This window comes from Condylura cristata, unplaced genomic scaffold (assembly GCF_000260355.1).
Source record: "Condylura cristata isolate star-nosed mole 26May11 unplaced genomic scaffold, ConCri1.0 scaffold00017, whole genome shotgun sequence".
In the NCBI taxonomy this organism is placed as follows: domain Eukaryota; kingdom Metazoa; phylum Chordata; class Mammalia; order Eulipotyphla; family Talpidae; genus Condylura; species Condylura cristata.
In genome coordinates, this window is record NW_004567118.1 from 40049309 (window position 1) to 40062531 (window position 13223).

Below are 13223 nucleotides of genomic sequence, written 5' to 3' on the forward strand. Positions count from 1 at the left end.
ACACACACACACACACACACACACACGCAGCCTCCGTTCCCCGCTTGGTATCTGGGGCCGCAGCTCGAGTTACCAACAGCCCCCAGCCCTTCCTCTGGAGCCGAGGTAGTGGCCCCGCCCGGGGGTCCGATCCCAGCCCAGAAAAAGGGAGTGTGTGTGTGATTGTGGTGGTGGCGGCGGCGGCCAAACCTGCGAGTCTGGGGGCGTGACCGCCCACAGGAATCTGGAGGGATCTGAGGGATCCGCCAGATCGCGTCTCGGCAGCCCCTTCTGCCACTTCTTCCACTGCAGCCGAAGGGGCTGGGGGCTGTTGCGATCCGCGGGGATCGTGTCTTCCCCGCCCCTAGCGCACAGGCTGGTGCGGGGCCGCGCTGCCGGCCGTCTCGCTTCCTGCGGCGGTCCCCGGGAAGGGAAGTGGACTGACAGGAGCCAGGGGAGCAGCGGCGGCTCTTGCCCGCCCGCCGTCCTGTGAGCTGCATCTAAATCGCCGCCTTAGCAGTGCCGGAAAGGCGGGGTCTGGGCAGCGGGCGCGGGCTGGGGCCGCAGGCAGCTCTCGGAGGGAGCGGGCTTCGAGCTCTAGCTTTCTGCAATCTGTTGCGTCTGTTCCCCAGGTTCGCCCCGGGCTCCTCTAAAAAGGGAGTGGGAGAGGGAGGGGTCGGGGTTTGGCGTGCTTTTCTGTGGGACCGTAGGGGTACGGGTGGTGGACACCCCTAGAGTGGGAACTCTGATCCGACGGGAGGAGGCTGCAGTGGGTCTTGCGCAAGCTGGAGGCGCTCCAGGAGGCCAGGGGCGCTGACCGAGTCGGGAGGGAGAGAGCGGGAGAGAAGGGAGGCCCTCTGTCCCTTCTAACCTGAAACCCGGAGGCCTGGAACATTGTTGGAGGGAGGGGGGTCTGCGGTGTTGGGGGGAGGAGAGATTCCTTGCCCCACACGGAGGGGTGAGCCTCAGACAAGCTGGAGGGGGTGGACTCTGCTTTGGTAGAGGACCTGTGAGTTGAGCTTAGCTTTTGCCCACATCTGCCCTGGCCTAGGAACCTGTGCAAATCATTATGAGCACAGCCAAGATCTCTAACCAGCAGCCTCTCTTCCCCTGACCAAGGTGCACTTGTCAAGGTTGAAGGAATAAGGGAAGGAATGCACACTGGGTCCAGGGTCCTGAGGGTGGAGAGGACTTGAGCGGGAGGGGTGGTGAAGGGAAGGAGGATAGTCTAATTTCTTTCTAGGGGTAGATTGGGTCTTCTTTGCTGGGGGGTGGGAGGGGCAAGGGTTGATTGAGGGTAGGTGGGGTCTGTCCTGTGTTCAGTTCATTAGCCAGACAACCACAGTTCTTTATCGGAAGAAAGGGAGAGGAGGGAGAATAGAAGTGGAAACCAGAAATCTGAGCTCACCAGGAGCGGGTGAGGAGGTGGGCTTTATATGTCTGAGCTGGAGCTGCTGGGCTGCTCTGGTGACCCTACCCTGAGGCTGGAACCTAGGGAGTTGAGGAGCCTAGCTGAGGAAATGGAGATGCTCAGACCTGGGTCTAGGCGTGGTTCTTCCAGCTCCAGCATCTTCCTGCCAGAATTCCTTTCCCAACACCCAACTGCTTTCCTGGAGCTCAGATCCTCCTCTTAGGTTCCAGCTACCACGGTCCTCACCCTTGGCCAGGTATCGCGATCCTTTCCTCTCCCTCGCCTGCCAGACTCTTGCCTGCTTTGTGAGACCCAGCTCCAAGGGGGCCTTGCTGTCCTGGCTCTGGTCTCAGAGCATTAGCAACCAGCTTCCTTTTCTCCTTAGATGTTATCTTGGTGCCCAGCTAGTCCTGGAGTGGTACAGGCAGGACCGTGGGCTTATTTTCTGTCCCCCATGCAGCCAGTGCTTAGCCCCATGCCCATTATCTGCAGGGCCCAGGGACAGCTGAGGATCACAGGAAGATATCTGTGGAAGCGGGCTGGATGACCCCTGAGTGGGCATTTCCCCCTCCAGATGGGTCATCTCTGTGGCTCCCTTGCCAAGCTCCTTCCCTGAGTGCTAAAGTCTTTACCATTCTATGTTTTAGTCTCTCTGTTTTCAATGAGAGACTTCCTCAAATGCTGAAAGCTTGGGGACCTCCCCGATGTATAAGGCCAGAATCACAGACATTCTTGCACCCCCCGGCCCCACCCCCAAGACCCATCTTCCCTGGTCCTTCCTGCCCCAGGACTGCCTGATTCTTAGCCTATGTGAGTCAGTCTCACTTCAAGTTGGTTGGAATTTCTGGGCTCTTCGAAGACGCTGTGTTTCAGGAGGTTTGGAGGGCTGCAGTTTTTTCTGGCTGGAAAGGCTACTGAGGCCATTCTGACCACACAGCCAGATTGGGAGCCAAACAGCCTGAGTTTCTGTCTGCCTCTGGTGCCATCGGGCAGGGTGACCTTGGATTGCCTGTCTTGTGTTCTCCACCTTCCCAAGCAGTGTAGCCCTAGCCCATCCCTTTCCGCTCACTGTCTGGTTGGAACTGTGGGCAGATATCAGCACCATTGGGTGAACAGAGCCCCCGTTCTGCCGATCACCAGTCTCTTTGCTCCCATATTCAAGGCTTCTGCCAGAGAACATCTGCGAAGGCCATTCTTCTGCAGCCGGTCTTTGGGAAGGTTTTTCAGTTCCAGTTTTACTTTGAAGAGGATTTTGGGGAAGCAGGATGGTAGTTGAATGTGTTGGGCAGCTGGTTATGTCCATCTCCTATAGGATCAAGGATATACATTTTGCCCCTGTCATCCCAGGCCTTTCTTTTTGCTCTTCATCTGCTTCTCAACGTCTAGGTTACTGCCGTCCCTCCACCCTCCATGTACCTTAGGAAAGGTTGTTCTTCTCCCCTTACTCTTTACTTCTTTTGGTTGTTCTTCTCCCCTTACTCTTTTCTTCTTTTGTACCCACAGTTTTTCCTTATGTCTTCTTTATTATATATCTTGTCTCCAAGAAACCCATTGCAAACTCCTCCAGGAAGCCTACCTAGATTACCCTTTGGTTTCTCACAACAGCCTTTACCCTCCCCAACAGAAGTCAGTGCTCTTTTTCCTGTGGTCACGTGGCCCCTCATGTTGCCTTTCCAGCATGCCTCACCAGCTGCAGTGTATGTGAAGAGAGTGCAGGGCACACTTACGTGTTTCCCTCTCTTTATCCCACATACTTGTATTCATGTCAGGAGCCACGTCTTCTTTGTTTGTGCCCTAGTCTTCCGTGTTTGGCATATAGCAGGTGCTCAGAAAAAATGAATGGGGTGGGAAGAAAACTCTGGGCACCTTACTAGTACAGTTGAAAGCAACTCAGTGGTGTGGGGCAGAAAGGGGGAGGTGGAGGAGACAAGTAGAGACACCAGGGAGAGTATAAGGAGGTACAAGGGGCAGAGTCATACCACACTCTTTGGGTGGCACATACAGGATGCAGCATCTGGTGCTTGGCGGTAACATAGTTCCACAGGATGTGAATGCAGTATCCCCTGGTGTTCTGAATGTATGTTCAAATGTGGGTGTCCCCACTTCTACAGTCCTCGGCCCAGCAACTTCCTTCGCCCTCCTATGCCGCCCCCTAAGGTCCCCAAGCCTTGGGGATTCCTTCTCCATCCTTTGGAGATTCAGGATGGATGCAGCGGGAGGATGGAGTCCCTGGGGGGTGAGGGCCTTGCCGGCTCTGAGGAAGGATGCTGGCCAACCCCTCACACCCCCATCTTCTTTCTGGCCACATGGATCTCTATGCCACGCATAGTCTTGTTAATGTTTAAGACCAGTAGGTGGGGATGTGTTATAAACTTGGTGGCAGAAAATGAGCTTTACTGGAATCCATTCTGAGGATGGCTCAGTGCTTGGCAGTGGGAGGTAAAGCCACTTTGGAATTCCAGAGTGGGAGCCAGGCATCTCCCAAGCCCTGGTTGCTGGAGGGGTGCTGTAGGGAACGTACAGACCCCAGGCCTGAAATTTGTAGAGAGGGCTCGTGAAGCTGCAGAAATTGAGACCTTGAGAGGCACCAACTCCAGCCTCCAGGGTTTGCCCACCGACTTGGACAGGGGGCCAAGTGTTATGGAGAGGAAGGGTCTGGCTTTGTGACCCTAAGCAAAACACTGTCCATCCCAGAATCACCAAATCCAACCCTCATGTGGAGGAGGAAAGAAAGGGATTGGCTCTGGTCATCCTGCCAGTTTGTTCTGGAACAAGGGCTGGCACCAGAGCCCTGGATTGACAGTCTGCTCCATGCCCCTGGGCAGAGATTTCACCACCTCTGTTTTCCCCTGTCTGTGGTTTCATCCAAAGTTGGTCTTCTGGCCTCCAGCTAGCCTCCAGCGCCTAGCAGTGAAGATAATCAATCACCAGTAGCGTTAATCAACCTTGCCAAACACTACAGAGGTAACATGCAGGGCTTGAAGACCTGATCTTTGGTCCCTTTCATGAGCTTGAAGTTCAGTTGGAGAGGTGAGAAAAAAGTCTCCATTCTAAAATTCAAGGCAGTTTGAAACCAGAGTCCTCAGGAGAATGGCTCAGATTCTGACTCCTGCCATCAGCCTGCTGTGCAGCCACAGGAATTCACTCCTTCTCTGCCTCCTGTTTACCTCCTCGGCCAAACAAGAGAGACAGGCAGTGCTCTGCACCCCGTTCTGACTCTCACCCTCTCTCTGTGATGGAGCAGGCTCTTTTCCCTCCCCCTCTGTCTTCCCTGCAAACCCATCCATGCCTCCCTCCACGGATGCCCACAGCAGATGCTAACACGTGGATGCCATTCTTCCTCCCCACTCCCTCCCCAGGGTCTTCCTTACTTCTTCCCTGCCAGCGCTCAGCACAGAATTTTAATAAGAGATTAATGAACCAGTTGTGGGGGATTTTTTAAAATAAATTTCTTTCTCTATTTTCCTGCTCTGTCTTTTTAAATGAAAAGTAGGCCTCCTTATCATCAATTCAGCTGGCTGTGCCATACTCCAGCAGTCCCCACGAATGGGGCAACGTTTCAGGGAGCGCCAGCACCCTGCTCTGCTCACCCTGCTAGCTACTGCACCAGTCTCTGAAGGACAAGTGGATGGCCAGCGAGGGAGACTGAAGCACAAGGCAGTGCGGTGATGGAGCAGGATGAGCCCAGGTCAGGACGCAGCCAAGAGTTCTGTCCTGTTTGCCCCTTTCAGCTCCTCCTCCCAACCACCTCTGCCCCAGGCCCTGCTGGCTGACAGACAACCCAGCAGGGTGAAGTAGAAAATCAAAGCAATTACCTGGATTATTCAGTGCTGGTTGCACAATTGAATGAATGCAAGAAGGAATAATTCCATGCAGAAAAAGGTAGAAAAAGGAATAAAAGAAAATCCCTCCTTGCCTAAATTATTTAGATAATTATCTGCCTTTGGAAAGTTCTGCTTTTGATCAAATGTGAATCCTTCCTGTGGGATTCTGACCCACACCTTTTGACCTGTGAAGATAAGAAACTGGTTACTCTCATGGTCTCCTGAGTGACTTCCAGTCCAGGTCAAACTGGGCGCAGTGGGCACTGTATGCTGGGTGATGCAGTTTCTCAGCTTATCTGTTTTCTGGGTCCGTCTTTCTGGACCCTTAGAGCCAGGTAAGTGCTGAGCCCAGGGTCACCTTGATAGAGCATGGGACTCAGAATGGTCCAGGGAGGTCATGCAAACTGGTCAGGCATCCCATTCTCCAAAAACCCAGGTCTGAACACCGAAACGCTGCAGGGCACACTCTGGCCTGGGCACACACAGGCTGCCCAACACCCTTCCCTCAACACGAATCAGCTGTGGTCTCACTGATTGACAACCTCTCTGCTTCTCTGAAGGAGCAAAGGGGAAGAGGGCAAAGGTTTCTTCCCCCAGGGCAATAACCAGTGTGACCAGGGGCACTCGGTTTCATCTTCAGGAAGGCTCCAGCTTTCAGATGTGACCTTTGTCCCCTTGCACGGGGAGGGCCTGACAGGGAGAGACAAGCAACCGCTTTTTGCCCAGGGATTGTAGGATCCCATCTTGCAGGCCTCCCCTCTATTCCTCAGGCCCCTGGCTCTGGGCCAGAAGTGAGTGTATTTCTGGTAGCTCAGTACAGGTGATGTGGCAGACTCGTCAGGGTGTTAAGGGAAAGGATGTCCTAAAGGAACCCTGCAGAATTTTGTGGGCCCCACCCCCTACTCCAGCTCTTGCACTCTACCCCCTACTCCAGTGATTGGAAACTACAACTCCCAGCAGTACCAGGGAGAGAACTGCAAGGCCCCAAGGGCCGAGCTAAGCAGGCATTCTGGGACTTTGGGAGATAAATAGGGCGCCATTGTGTCTCTCGCTCTATCACTCGGAAAACCGTTCTCCGGACTGGGTGACTTGGGGCTTTCAGTTTGTTACCAGAGCTCCAAGTCTGCCCAGCCGGTAAGATATTCCAGTTGTTGTTTCCTGTTCCTTTCCCCTTTTTGTAAATAAACCCATTTTGACGCTTCTGTGTGTGTCTACAGTATAGCTGAATTTTATGCACGCAGGTGAGGCCCCACCGACAGGCAACAGGCAGACCAGTTCACTCTGGGCTTCTCTGTAACGGAGGCAGAGCAAGCGGTGGGAACCAGCAGCCCAGCCCTGCGCTTGCGCACCTGCACGGCAGTGGCACACACCGTGGGCCTGCGGTGCTCGGGGTCCGCTGGAGCGCAGATCACAGCCTCATGTGACTCAGTGGCCACTAGGTGAAGGCAGCAATTGCCATCCCGTTGTCCTGAGAGCTGAGCCAAGGCTCAGTGGCTCACACCAGCTTTGGCATCAGGTTTTTGGCCCTGAGGTCAGAGGTCTTCTAGGGGTTCCTCTCTGCCTTGTGCATGCAGGGAACAAACATAGACATGGACAGACAGACCAGTCCTGTACACCCGAGGTAGGGCCACCCCACCTGACCTTGCCGATCTCTCCAATCCTCTTCTGAGTCCCTCTCCTCCTTGCTCTCTAGCTTCTTCTCGCCTCTCTGATGAATCCTGCTCTTTTCCATGTCAGAGCCTCTGTGCATGCTGTTCCCTCTGATCACAACACTCTTCCATCCGTATCACCTACTTAGCTTTCAGGACAGAGTGTTGCCCATTCTGTCACATAAGCAAAGACCCACTACCATCTCCTGAAACTCATCTCCAGTTTGTCCTATTTATAAAGTGCTGTCTGGCTTCGCTGCTGGCAGGAACTTCAGTGGAACTAGGAGGCACGTGCCCTTTTCCCAGACTCTCTATTCCTGGGTTCTATCGTGATCTCTGGAATAAAGGAGGCATTTAACGATTTGCCAAGTGAAACCTTCAAGGTATACTTGTGGACATGCATGTATGCTAGACACCTTCCCTGTCACTCAAATATTCAGTTTTGAGTGACATATATACTGCTGTGTTCTAGGCAGTCGTAACCTGTGAATACAATTTAAAAAAACCCTTATTTACGCTGTCTCTATTTTGTGGGGGTGGGGAAAGAGCAGTAAATAATAAATATATTAAATAAGTACATTACATAATACGTTAGACACCAGCAAGGGCTAAGGCAATAAAAAAAATAAAGGGTAAGGGGGATTAGAAACTCCGAGGGTATGTGTGTATTTTGGGAGGGCTTGTGCAGTATTAAAACTAAGCAGACTAAAAAGACCAGTCTTTGAGCATTCAAAGAACATCAAGGAGGCTAGAACACAGTGTGGGATGGGGGGATGGGGAGCTGGAGTGGGCGAGGGAGGTCCTTGGGGGACAGTGGACTTGTAGGTTGAGTGAGATAGGGAGCCACAGCAGGGTTTGGAGCAGGAGTAACCTGAACTGATCTGTAGCTCCAGGCTTGCAGGGCTCCAGAACCTGCCGTGATAAGGTACCGGCCCCGTGGGAGCACAGTCTCTTTCAGCCCTTGCCCCTCATAGTCCCGGCTGTGGCTGCCTGTCCTGCCACTGGATCTCACAGCCACGGTGAAGACAGACCAGGATGTGTGGGAGCAGACCGCATAGCAGCAGAGACCAGCCAGGGACTCGTAAGGCTGCTTTCCAGACCTTTCCAGCTAAGCTAGCCATAGAGCCAGCCAGGTCTCCTCCCCAGGCTCCCGCCTCTTTTCTGTACAGTGGGGCCCAGCACCAGCTGTTTCCATAGCCTCAGCTGCTCAAACCCCCCACCTTCACCTCTGTGATGGCAGCCAAATGCCTGTGGTCTCTCTCTCTGCTGGGGCATTTAGGACACTCAGCAAACATTCTGACTTTTAAGCTAATTATCTGCCTTTACAACAACTTTGCTGGGGGCAAGGGGATCACCAGCACAGATTTGGACAGTCTGATGCAGCAGATATGACAGCTAGGATGTCGGCAAGCCCATGTGTTCAGAAAATGAAAACCCTAATTTTCCAGGATCCCAGGGTGCCCCACAGCAACTCCAAGTCACCTGTTGCTTTGATGTCTCGAACTGTAGCTGTTTATATCTGCAGCTGCTTCATCAAAGCCCCTCCCCCATCGGCCAGTGCCTTGTCACCCCATGAACGCTGCAACCCATGCCTCTTAGCCAAGGAGGTGACCTCCTCCAAGGCGACCCCACACTCACCCCCACCCTGTTGTCCCAGGAAGAGACAGGCCTATGGGACCTTTGTCCGATAGGAAGGAACTCTTGGATTGGAAATAGGAAAAATTGCCATTTTCTCAGCTGCCAACACAGCAGAGAAATGATCTCAATTTTCAGTGGCTGTTCTCAGCAGGAGAAAAACTGCCAGCCACCAGCCACGTGCAGGAGAGATCTGAAATACCAGGCAAAGGAGGCTGGAGCTGGGAAAGGTGTTGGCATTAAGATGATGCTGAGAAGCAGGGGCTGCTGGCATAGAGCAGAGGTTGGGCTCACCCCTGAGGGACTGCAAGTCTCCTACCTGGGAATACTTTTCTGCCTCAGCGCTCACTGACCCCACCCTTCGGTCTGAGCAACTATTGAACTATCTAGTCATCGTAAGCATCGTTTCTATTAAATGAGCATCTACTATGTACTATGTCCTGTGCAAGGCAACAGGACCTACACTCCCTTGGAGCCTACCGTCCACTCCCTTCTGTTTTGGCTTGGTGCTTATAGCTGTTTTCCTCTACCCTTTCTCTGTACTCTGCTCTGAAACCAAACTGCCAGACTCCATCCCTTCCTGTGCAATTTGGGGCAAGTTACTTAACCACTCTGCACCTCAGTTTCCTTACCTGCAAGTGACTGTAAAAATACCCAACTTATAGGGTTGTTGTGAAGATTAAATGAGTTGTTATAACATGGCAAATTAGAAGAGTAATTAGCACATGGTAAGTGTCTCAAAATGATACCTATCAATATTATTGTTCTGCCTACTGTTAGCACATGGCAGACACTGTGCTAAATGTATTAAAGTAATAATACACTTAGCTGGTTTCTGTCCCAGAAGCAGCTTCAAAAGTAGTGACCTGGGGAGGTGAGCCACGTTTGTATAGATCCTGGTTAAATGCAGTCAGACACGTGTTGGAAGGGATATAAAATGGAGCGAGAAACTCATAACGTTTGGGGAGATCAGGAGAGGCTTCATGGAGGAGGTGCCATGTGAGGATTCTGACTCTGAAGACTAATCAGTCAGCATCTGCTATCTTGGGAAGACAGAAACACAGGGCAAACACTATACTGGCCTCGCAGCTCTGAATGGAGGGGAAGAGAGCCAAGCTTGCGAGAGATTGGCAGAATAGGGGTTGAAGGCAGGGGACAGGCAGTTCTTCACCTAGATGGTTTCTTCAGAGCCCTCAGAACTCTGACCCTATATTTCATGGAGTACTGGGGAGCTATTGAGAGTTGTGGAGTGAGACAGTGACATGGTTGAAGTGGGCACTCAGCACTGCCTTGGTCAGGAGCAATTCAGATGGAAGCAATGTTGAAGGAAGCTGTTGCAGCAGCTGGTCTGGGAGTGAGGCATGTTGGGGTAGGAAGTGACTTCGGAAATCAGTGGAGGTAGCACCACATGGCCAAAAATCCACTGTGAGAACCGGGGGGAAGCGTCTGATTGTGGGTGACAGCTCTGCCACTTACAAGCAGCCTGAGCTCACCTCTCTGCTCCTCGGTTTCCATGTGTATAGACAGGAGGGCATGTGTGGGTTACAGAGCCCCGGGTGGAAGGCTCAGCATTGGCACTATCTCCATTGTTTCAGCAGCTAAGTCCGGAGAGAACAGCCGACTCTGACCCTCTTGGGTGAGGATAGACTGTCTCTACTTTGAGGTACAGTCAGAGTCCTGGGGAAAGTGGTCAAGTGGGAGAACCAAGATAGGCAAGGTCTCCCTAACTATTTTTTTAAAGATGTAATTACTTATGAATACAGGAACATGGGTACAGGCCAGAGGTGCAGGGGGAGGGAGTACGGGAGGAGAGGTTCACTAGAGACAGAGTGGGGAGCAGAACAGGCAGATCTACGAAGTACACTGCTGAGGGGAGCAGCGGGCAGGTCAGGAGAGGTCTGCTGCTCCATGTGGGTCACCCTCCTGGGCACTTGCTGCAGTGGCTTCGGATGGCTTCACAGTACTGCTTTAACTCGCTGCACCACCAGGGAGGGCCCCTTCCTAACAATTTTTTTTTTTTTAAGGTTTATTTATTTGTGCATGCAGAACTGGGCTACAGGCCAGAGGCTCAGGGGCGGTGAGAGGATTCACCAGAGACAGAGTGGGGAGCAGAACAGGCAGACTGACGAAGTACACCACTGAGGGAGCAGTGGGCGGGTCAGGAGAGGTCTGCCACACCATGTGGTCACCTCCGGGGCAGGCGGGAATCGAACTCATGCGAAAGCGGCTTTAGATTTTCAGTGCTGTGCTTTAACCCACTGTGCCACCAGGGAGAACCCTTCCTAACAATTTTTAATGGAGGGAGGCCCAGCCTCCCTTCGTATGCCTCAGCCATCCTGGAAGCCAGAGGCTTGGGGGGCAGACCTGCCCGGGGTTGCTGCCAATGTCTGGGCTTCAGGGAAGCCTCTGAAGAGCCAGTCATGTCAGAGAGAGGTACTGGGTTGTGGAGTCATGCAGACAGGGTCCTTCCTGTTGCAGGATATTAGGGTGACTTGTGGGTACCTGTCTGCTTTGTCTCCCTGAGTCTCAGCTTCCCTGTCTGCAGAATGGGGTGATAGTGTGCTCCCTCTGAGCCTGGGGTACTGCAAGCATGCGATACCTCAGCGTGTGTGGAAGCACCTACAACAAAACCTGCGTGCCCACCGGAGGGACTCGCAAACACTGTGGGTCGATTTGTTTCCTTCCTTCCTTGCCCGAAGCCAGACTCCACTGCCCGGAAGCACGTTTTAGACAGTGCCAAAGACTTCCCGGAGAGCTGTCTGCTGGTGGTTGGATTTTTTGTTTTGTTTTGTTTGGGGTCTTTTTTTTTCTTTTTTTTTTTTGCCCTTGATGCCTCCTAGCAACATGTTGCTTGTTTTAAAAACAGCAGTAGCAGCTGCCTGCCTCAGCCTCTCCCTTCCTCCTCGCCTTCCATTCCCACTGCTTCTCTCATGGGCCAGGGGGAACAGACACAGCTGCGTCTGGCAGCTGGACCCCAGCACAGCGCCAGGGCCCCAGGGTCGTGCCTAGCTGGCCAGGGCACAGTGTTTGCATATTTACCCTAAAGGCTGTCTGCAACCTCCAGAGCCCACTCCTCTGCCACTGTCCAGGGATTTAATGTCTCTGACAAGATCCCAGGCCTCCCTAAACCCTCACACTGAGGCACCTTGCCACCTGAAAGCGCTCCAAGTCTCAGGCCTATGAACTGCCTCTTGCTCTCCCTCCTTAATCGCAGATCCCTCGCTTGCAAACAATAGGAAGAAAAGCAAACCCGGCCTGTAGGGCTTGGGGGTCAGGGGGTAGTCCCCTGGCACAGACAGGACCCGCTCATGTGGGGCTGGTGTAACCTTTTGTTGTTATTACTCCTCAGCCCAGACGAGCCACCACCACAGTGTGTGAGGGCCCCTTGCCTGCTCAGCGCCTCCCACCTGCTCCTGGGTCTTCTCTCTGCACAGACATTCTCAGCCACCTGTGCACCCCTGGGATAAATCCTTTCTCCCTGCTGGAGTTTAACCTCCCTGTTTGAGATCAAAGTTTCTGGGCTGGAGCAATACAGTCCAAGAAGAGGAAAAACAGCCCCCCATATTAGATTTATGTAATTTAAATGTTGCTAGTTATCCCATGAGAAAAGGTAGAAAGAAACAGCGGTATATTTTAACCAGTATAACCCAAAGATTTGCATTTCAACATGTAAATCAGTATAAATATGATTAATGAGGTATTTTAGATTCTTGTTTTCTCTTTTTGTTTTAAATCTTCGAAATCCCCTGAGCAGCTTGCGTGGAGAGCAGCACATCTCGGTTCCTGCCGCCCTGGGCACCCCTCAGTAGCCCCGCTCATGGAAAGTGGCAGCCATCCTGGATAGGCAGGAGGAGCCGCTCCCCACAAGTGCTCCCTCAGAAGTGAGAAGGTGTTTGAGCACCTCCCCCACTCTGTCCTATCTCCCCAGCCCTTCTGCTCTGGGGGCTGGTGACCTGGACCCTGAAGACAGCCTTTGTTCTGAGAGTCTACTCAGCCCCTCCTGAGGCCTGGCAGGAGGCCATTCCAGTCCCCCCGATTTCCTCCTCCTCATGCCAGGACACCATTCTACCATTGGTCCCATCAAGTCACTTCTTGCCCAGAACCCTCTGCCTCACTGCCAGAGAAAGCCAGAGTCCCTCCGCCAGCTTACTAGGTTGGCACAATCTGACCCTTTCGCTGACAACACCTCTGACCCTGCCTCCGCTTCTCATCTAGTTGTTTCCAGCATGCCAGACCCCAAGCCTCGGACATGAGCCTTGCTGCCACTGGGCCTGGCCTTTCCCTGCCCCGCCGCCCCCTCCCCCACCGGTGGACACTCAAATGCATCTTGCCAGAGTGACCACCCCCCACCTAAAAGGGGCCCACCTCCCTCTGGCCCCTCCTTTCTCTCACCTGACACCTGTGTGGTTTTATGTCCCCCCATCCCACTCCATTAGGATGGAAGCCCCTGCTCGCAGGGGCCACATGTCTTTAGTTCGCTGCTGTGCGTTCAACACCTGGACCATGCCTGGCACAGAGAAGCGTGGTACGGATTTGTTGACTCAATAAACCAAAGGATTGTCCCTTCCCCTCCCCACACCCTTTCTAACAAGGGAGCCACTAGGAAGTGAGATGTCCAAGTTAAAATGGGTACTATGGCCCTCCCTGGTGGCGCAGCGGGTTAAAGCACAGCACTGAGAATCTAAAGCCGCCTCCGCATGAGTTCGATTCCCGCCTGCCCCGGAG

At 53.1% G+C, this 13223-nt stretch overlaps 1 protein-coding gene across 1 annotated transcript in view; it reads left to right on the forward strand.

The window, feature by feature from the left end:
- TMEM132E (transmembrane protein 132E) overlaps positions 1-13223 on the forward strand; it is a 55170-nt gene that overhangs the window by 216 nt on the left and 41731 nt on the right. The window lies entirely within an intron of this gene.